We start from the raw sequence: 8,221 nt of genomic DNA on the forward strand, positions 1-8,221 counted from the left end.
GCATGCAGTCCACTATTCTAAAGCCCCTCATCTTCCCTTTAGGGAGTTTTATGCTCTGGGTTGTTTTCTAGGGGTGGGAGAGGAGAGCGCTTGCCTCTTAGAAACCAAAGGGGCCAGATGCTCTTTCTGGGAACTTTGAGCAACTACTGCAAGAATGCGGACTGGTTGGAGGCCATTCACTGCAGGGCTGGTGTAGCATGTGGATCATATGCATCTGCTCTGAGTTTGGCAATGCTAACTTCAGCCTCTTCTTCACCAGCACTCTCAGGCCCTGCCCACTTTCCAACCCTGGACTTCTAACCCTCCAGAGATTCTGATGTCCTACAAATACTTGGAATAGTCCTATCCCTTAGTTTCATAAGAAAGCATGTAAGCTAAATTGTTAGAGAGATTTCACAGATAGTCTTTGTCTTCACCAACAGGCTTAAAGATTATTTGGTAAATTTCCAAATAGTAACTTAGGAGCAGGAGAGAGAAGTTGCACTGTCAAGGCCAATATGATTCAATTTGAAATATGGAGACCGAAGTAATTGGAGAAGGTGATAGTCACCGGTTCTGATCCTAAAATGATTATTAGGATAAAAAATCTGGCACTGAAAAAGTTGGAGGGAAGCGAGTTGAAGGCTGGATCCATGGCTAAATATGGTGCCAACACCTGCTTTTACAATTGCTGATGCATTTTTCTCATCAACAAAGAATGTTCGCTGGCAGGTTTCTCACTCCCTTTGCAGAGTGGTTGTTGCTGTGCTGTCTCTTCACATATTGTGAGGATTCTGGGTCATTTTCTCAAGTTTGAAACTGTGGATGTGGCAATGGCTATTTCCAGATAGAAAACAGTGGAATCCTGGAAAGAGCTGAAGAAACTATCAACTCGAATTTTGCACTTTGGTTCAAGTGAATTTTGAAAGCAGATCCTTTGCATTTTACACATCTATAAAGGGAACCAGGGGCTCATTCTACACTGTGATTGTTCTCTAGGAAGAATGTACTTTCACTACAAATTACATCCGAAATATTCATATTGTGCTTTATGTTTTCTTTTTTTGTCTTTGTACTTCAAAAAGAACAATTTGAGAATCGTTTCATATGCCACCTTTGATAGTATAATTCCCATTGGAGTAATTGGCTCCCTTCTTCCTCATCTCTTTCTGAATCTACTTAAAAAAAAAAAAGGCCAGGCTCAGTGGCTCATGCCTGCAATCCCAGCACTTTGGGAGGCTGATTGAGGTGGGTGGATCACAAGGTCAGGAGTTCGAGACCAGCCTGACCAACATGGTGAAACCCATCTCTACTAAAATACAAAAATTAGCCGGGCATGGTGGTGGGCACCTGTAATCCCAGCTACTCAGGAGGCTGAGGCAGGAGAATCACTTGAACCCGGGAGGCGGAGGTTGCAGTGAGCCAAGACTGCACCACTGCACTCCAGCCTCCTTCAAAAAAAAAAAAAAAAAAGAAAAAAAAAGGCAAAGGAGAAAGGCAGATGGAGACCAAAATATCACCTTTTCTACTGATAAAGCTGACACTAGAGAAAGTGGAAGATATCTGCAAAGGGATGGCAAGGGGCTAGGCTATGCATGCCCATCAGCAATCATCTAAGTCTCTCCCCTCTCCTGGGTGGGGGGAGTGAGGACTGCAGGGAGCTTATTATGCCAATGGACTCACACACCACAGAGAAGGGAACACGCAGAGTGGTGAGTGGTTGTGAAGTACCTTTGGCTTAAATGGCAAAGTCTGTTGTGGGTATTTTCCACTCATGGTCTTTGGTTTCTATCCCTCTTGCCTCCTCACTGTCCCTTGACATTATCAACTGATCCAGAGAAAAGACTGCATAGTGAAAAAGAGTGCCTGACTGGGTTTTGGGAGACTGGGACCCAGTTGAGGCTGGTGGGCAAGTCAGATCAGCATCACAAGTCTTGTGCTCCTCGTATGTCCTCTGACAGTGTAGGAGAGGTTGCTCCCCCTTGCTGAAGCCAGTCTTGTGGTTTGGGTCCCCTCCACCCACTCTGGGAACCTTGCCTTCTCTTGCATATTCAACATCTTTTCTTCTCAGCTGCATTTTTTTCCATAGGCTTTTAGGCTTACACAAGTTGTTCCCACTTAAAAGCAATATCCTCACTTGTCCCTCAGCCTTGCCAGCAATTTCCCTATCTCTGTACCTTCTTTTTTTTTTTTTTTTTTTTGAGATGGAGTCTCACTCTGCTGCCCAGGCTAGAGTGCAATGGCGCGATCTCGGCTCACTGCAAGCTCTGCCTCCCAGGTTCATGCCATTCTCCTGCCTCAGCCTCCCGACTTGCTGGGACTACAGACGCATGCCACCACGCCCGGCTAATTTTTTTTTTTTTTTGTATTTTTAGTAGAGATGGGATTTCACCATGTTAGCCAGGATGGTCTTGATCTCCTGACCTTGTGATCCGCCAGCTTCGGCCTCCCAAAGTGCTGGGATTACAGGTGTGAGCCACTGTGCCTGGCCTCTATACCTTCTTTTTTATAGAGAGACTCCTTTAAAATGTTGTCTGAATGTATTGCCTGTGCTCATTCAGCCCATTAGCAGCACAACCTGGCTTCTTCCCAGATAACTCCCACTAAGGTGGCCAATGATCTTCATGTAGCTCAATCCAGTGGACACTTCCATTCTCGCTGTACTTCATTTCTCAGCACTAATTGGCACTGTTGACCATTCCCTGCTTTTCAGTTGTTTTCCAACACAACACTTTCTTGGTTATCTGCCTTTGAAGTTGCATTGGTCTTCTAGCCAGCTATTTCTTGGAGCTCTTCAATACCTAGGTCCTCTTCTGTTTTCACTCTACCGCCGCTTAGTGAAAGAATGATTAGACTATTTGTTTATTCATTCCATAAATTTTTATTGAGTACCTATTATGTGAAAGGCACTTTCCTGGGCACTGATAATTTAACAGTGCAAAAAAAAACCCCAACAAATTCCCTGCTCCGATGTTGCTTTTATTCTAGTGGGAGAAGACAGGGAATACATAAATAAGCAAATAAGTATATAATATATCAGGTGGTTCTAAGTGCTAGGAGGCAAAATAAATCAGGGTGAGAGAATAAGAGGAAAGGTGATGTTATATTTAAGGGTCAGAGTCCTAAAAGAAGTGACTGATTTTGTTAACAAGGTAATGTTGGCCTCACAGAGTGATTTAGGAAGCATTTTCACCTTTGCTATTTTTTGGAAGAGTTTGACAAGGATTCTTTAAATGTTTAGTAGATTTCACCAGTAAAGCCATCTGGTCCTGGTCTTTTCTTCATTGGGAGGCTTTTGATTACTATTTCAATATTTATATTTGTTATAGGTCTATTGTGATTTTTGATTCCTTCTTGAGTTAATTGAGGTAATTTGTGTGGTTCTAGAAACTACTATCACATCTAGGCTACCTAATATGTTGGTGTACAACTGTTCTTAATAATAGTCTCTTGTAATTCTTTTTCTTTCTGTAAGGTCGGTAGTAATGTCCTCACTTTCATTTTCTGAGTTTAGTTATTTGTGTCTTCTCTTTTTTTGGTCAGTGTAGCTAAATGTTGATCCGTTTTTGAAGAGAGTGGCTGAGCATGGAGATACTTAGTGGCAGGGCATTCCTGGCAGGACGACAGATCATCCCAGCGAACATTTACGGAGAACTTCCTGTGAGCCAGGCATTTATTACAGGGGCTTCACCTGGATGTTTCAGTAGAGCACCTACGATGATGATGATCATTCTTACTTTCCAGATGAGGAAACTATGATATGGAGAGGTGAATGAGCTTGCCCAAGATCTCATCATTATTAGAGGCAAAGCCAGTAAGAGTCTGGCTCCAGGAGCTGGTCTCATCTGTACACTTTGACCTTGCCCAGGTGTGAGTTCAGTGAAAGGAATTATTATTGTGATTAATGTCAAAACAGAGACAATGAAACAAAACCTCATCTCATGTACCTCAATATGGAATTTTTTCTCCTTTAGAAATACATGCGAAATGTGTCATTTCCAGCTTGGAGTAACAAATGGTACAACCATTTTACAACCTAATTTTACTCTCCAGCTGGTTCCAAGATATTAATAACTAGGGCTAGGCCATCCTTGTCACATTTTGGATTTTTAAAAAAATCTCCAGCTATCTTCCAATGTATGCCATTTTATAAAATATATTTTTCCCTAGTATTTTTTTTCCTTTTGGAGGAAACAAAAGTATGTTTTAACAGCATACAATCCATATGCTTTTGATTTCCTCGTACTCAAGTCACCAAAATGTCGCTTCATAAGAGCTATTTTATTCCTCTTTAAACTCTCTTGAATATAAATTTTTAACATTTCCTTCCTCTCAAACACTGAGCAGTGTTTTGCTAAGGGAAAGAATATCCAGATAGCATCAAAACTAGATTGTTTTTAAACTGACGTGGGGACTTCAGGGGGCTTGGAAAACATGCTTTCCTGACTAAAGCTAAATTACGGGCTGATTCAGGAGCTCTAGGTACCTAATGGCTCAGGTTAAGGGACTTATGGCCCCAAAGACACCAAAGAGTTTTATAATCACTGTTCCTCCCTGCGTACCCCACAGCGGAGCTGTAAATCTTTTACCCTTTATAGGAAAAAAAAAGTGAGTGGGAGAAAGAAATTTCTCTTGTCAGCTTGAGCTTTAAAAAGAAGAAGGAAGTACGGGGTGAATGGATGTTTTTAAGCTCAGGCATATGTTGGATGGGAGGAAATGAGACTGAGGGAGAAGCAAAGTGCTGATGTAGAGGGTCCTTATGGCCTCAGAATGACCCGTGAGTCTCACCAGTTCCTGTAACAAACGCCACAGATGCCTCATGTGAAGAGCAAGTTTTGTAAGGAAGCTCTGGCATTGAGTGAAGTCAGCAAAATTAGGAGTGGTGCTGAGCAGGGTTCTCCTGTATGAGGAGCATTCCTTTTCCTATCCATCCATCCATCCATCCATCCATCCATCCATCCATCCGTCCATCCATCCATCTGCCCCAGAAACACTGGGGAAATCAAGCAGGAAGGATGGGAAAGAAATGGAAATTAAATTCTATTAGTCACTGGCTATGTCATCGAAGGCAATGCTGATTGATTGCTAGTGGCTGCCTGGAGTGCTGTGTTGAGAAGGATTCTGAAGTCTGGTCTGTTTTTTACAGCAAGAAGTAGAGTTGATCAGGGATTCAGCTACAGACGAGATGGTAGGGAGTGCCAGCTGTCACTCTCATGTTGAGAAATATCACACTGTGCCATGTTCCCAGCCCAGGGCTGGTTAAATGGAGGAGATGAAGGAAGGATTAGCCTGATGCCCATCCAAGGTAGATAAGAGTGAGAAGAGCTGGGCTGGTTTAGGAGGCAATGGTAGGATTTTAGGAATGAGACTTTGGCCTGGTTAGCATCTGCAGCTCTACCAGAAAAAACACTAACCCCTCCAAGCCTCAGGTTTTTTCATGTGTAAAACAGAATAAAAACACTTTCCTTATAGGATTGGGGTGAGGATTAAATGTAAAATAAAGGGCCTGGCTTGTAGTAATGTTCTATAATTTTTTTATTTTTTTGAGACAAGTTCTCATTCTGTTGCCCAGGCTAGAGTGCAGTGGCGTAACCATGGCTCACTGCTGCCTCAACCTCCTGGGCTCAGCTGATCCTCCCACCCCAGCCTCCTGAGTAGCTGGAACTACAAGTGTGCACTATCATGCCTGGATAATTTTTTGTATTTTTTTGTAGACATAGGGTTTCACCTTGTTGCCCAGGCTGGGCTCAAATGATCTGCCTCGGCCTCCTGAAGTGCTGGGATTATAGGCATGAGCCACCATGCTCAGCCTATAAATACTTTATATTTTTATATAATAAAAAATGGCTTTAATTTGGCTTTAGACTTCGGTGGCTATTATCAATTAATCAGTATCTATTTTGTACTTAATAGTTACAAAAGGCAACAGAAATATCTAAAATCTGGGCTGACAGAAAAGAGATACATAGAACAGAAAACCATGTGATCAGGGCCAAGTGGGCCATTTCTACTAGGTATCTGGAAAAGGGGAGACACATGAACTGGGTGAACATTTGAGGATGAAGAGTAAAAGGACTTCTCTTTTCTCAGCTCTAAATTTGAAATATTCCTCTTTCTTCCTATGTGGGTTTTTGTGTTCCTCAGAAGAGAGGCCTAAATTCTGAGGAGTGGACAAGAGAAGGTCAAATTGCTGCTCACAAAACAACGAATCAGGCTGGGTGCCGTGGCTCATTCCTGTAATCTCAGCTCTTTGGAAGGCCGAGGCGGGAGGATCCCTTGAGGCCAGGAGTTGGAGGCTACAGTGAGCTACAATGGTGTCCCTGCACCCTAGCCTGGATGACAGAGTAAGACCCTGTCTCTAAAATAAATAAAAATAGGCCGGGCGTGGTGGCTCACGCCTGTAATCCCAGCACTTTGGGAGGCCGAGGCGGGCAGATCACGAGGTCAGGAGATCGAGACCATCCTGGCTAACACGGTGAAACCCCGTCTCTACTAAAAAAACTACAAAAAATTAGCCGGGCATGGTGGCGGGTGCCTGCGGTCCCAGCTAATCGGGAGGCTGAGGCAGGAGAATGGCGTGAACCTGGGAGGCGGAGCTTGCAGTGAGCCAAGATAGCGCCACTGCACTCCAGCCTAGGCGACAGAGCGAGATTCTGTCTCAAAAAATAAATAAATAAATAAATAAATAAAATAAATAAATAAAAATAAAAACAAAACAAAACAAAACCCCAATGAATCAAAGCCTTAGGTCCTTTCTGGATTTACCTGTATTAAAAAAATTGTTTCCTTTGCCTGTTGAGGAGAGCCACTGAGAAGCAGTGTGAGGGGTTCCGTTGCTTCTGCAGCTTCCTGACTGCGGTGGGCGGAGTGTCAGGAAACCCTGCAGGCCAGGCCACACCACCAGGAGAAACCAAAACAGAACAAGAAACCCCATGCAGCAGAACACGGAAAAGTCCTTTGTTGTTTAAAGTTTTTATCTTGCTTGTGGCAAGTCTGACGATTCAGCAACCACCACAGCTGCACTGGGCCGAGGGTTTCCTTGTAGGTCTTTTCTCCAAAGCCGGAACAAGAGCAGGGGGTTAGTCCTTCCCTCTGCCCAGCTCACGTTCCAGTTTCTGAAATGCGTTTGGGACAAGCAGAGCTTGGAGCAGCCGCCTTGAGATTTTTATCAGACTAATTCAAGTGAGAGGAGGCAGAGTAAAACTAGCTGTTTAGGTTCATCGGTGATGCATTTCTGGGCATGAACTTCAGTTCTCTGCATCCTGATGTTGAAATAAGTTGAAAGAGTCAACAGGTTTCCCATTACTTGGTTAATGGGAATTAACCAAGTTCCCATAGTAATGGGGACCCTTAGTATGGTTAATGACAAAGGATCATGAAGATTGAGGTTTCCAGACCCTGCTAGGAATACAGTGAGGATCTCCCAGCCACCATACTTTCTCTCCCGTGAATCCCCCCAATCACTTGTCTCCCTATTGTGTGCTCTGAGCACAGGTGGTGGGGACCCTAAACCAGGGAGCAGCAAAAGGAGGGAAAAGAGGGAAAAGCAAGGCGATGTGGCACGCCTGTGGCAATACCTGCCAAGTGACGTGGGGGTGCTACGTGTTCTCTGAACACAGCTGCAGCATGGCCAGCAGCTGGCCTGGGTGTGGCTCTTTGGGGGAGCTGCTGGGCTTGGTTCTGCTGGTGTCTGTTGCAACCTCATTTTCCTTATCTGGGAAATGAAGGCATTGGGGGCGGTGGGGGAGTCTGTCTGCTCTGTCCATCAATTATTATTACTGAGGCTCACACATTGTTGAAAAAAGTCAAAGAATGTTTTAGGAAAACACATATTGTAGGTATTTGTTCATTTATTCATGGATTGATTTATCCTCTCATTGAAACTTTGTTTTTACACACCGACTCTGTGCTAGGTACTGAGAGTACCCAAACCAATAAGACTGGATTTCCTGTGCTCCTGGGCTCATAGTCTTGTGAGGAAGATAGATACATATGCAGATCATTCCAGAAAAACGATCTGCTTAATAACAGAAGTGTGTGTACTGTGCTCAGTCCTGTCTGGAAGTGTTGAGAAGGTTGACACAAGGGCCAGCTCTTGCAGGATGAGTAAGGATGCCAAGATGGTGAAAGGGTATTTCAGAGGAAAGTCTAGAGCTTGCAGAAAAGAACTTTGCCTGAGAGCCATGGTGAGGCTGAAAAAGAGTTTAAGGAGGCAGCAAAAGGCAGAGAAGGAAACACGGAT

Source organism: Pongo abelii, chromosome 3, assembly GCF_028885655.2.
Source record: "Pongo abelii isolate AG06213 chromosome 3, NHGRI_mPonAbe1-v2.0_pri, whole genome shotgun sequence".
Lineage (NCBI taxonomy): Eukaryota > Metazoa > Chordata > Mammalia > Primates > Hominidae > Pongo > Pongo abelii.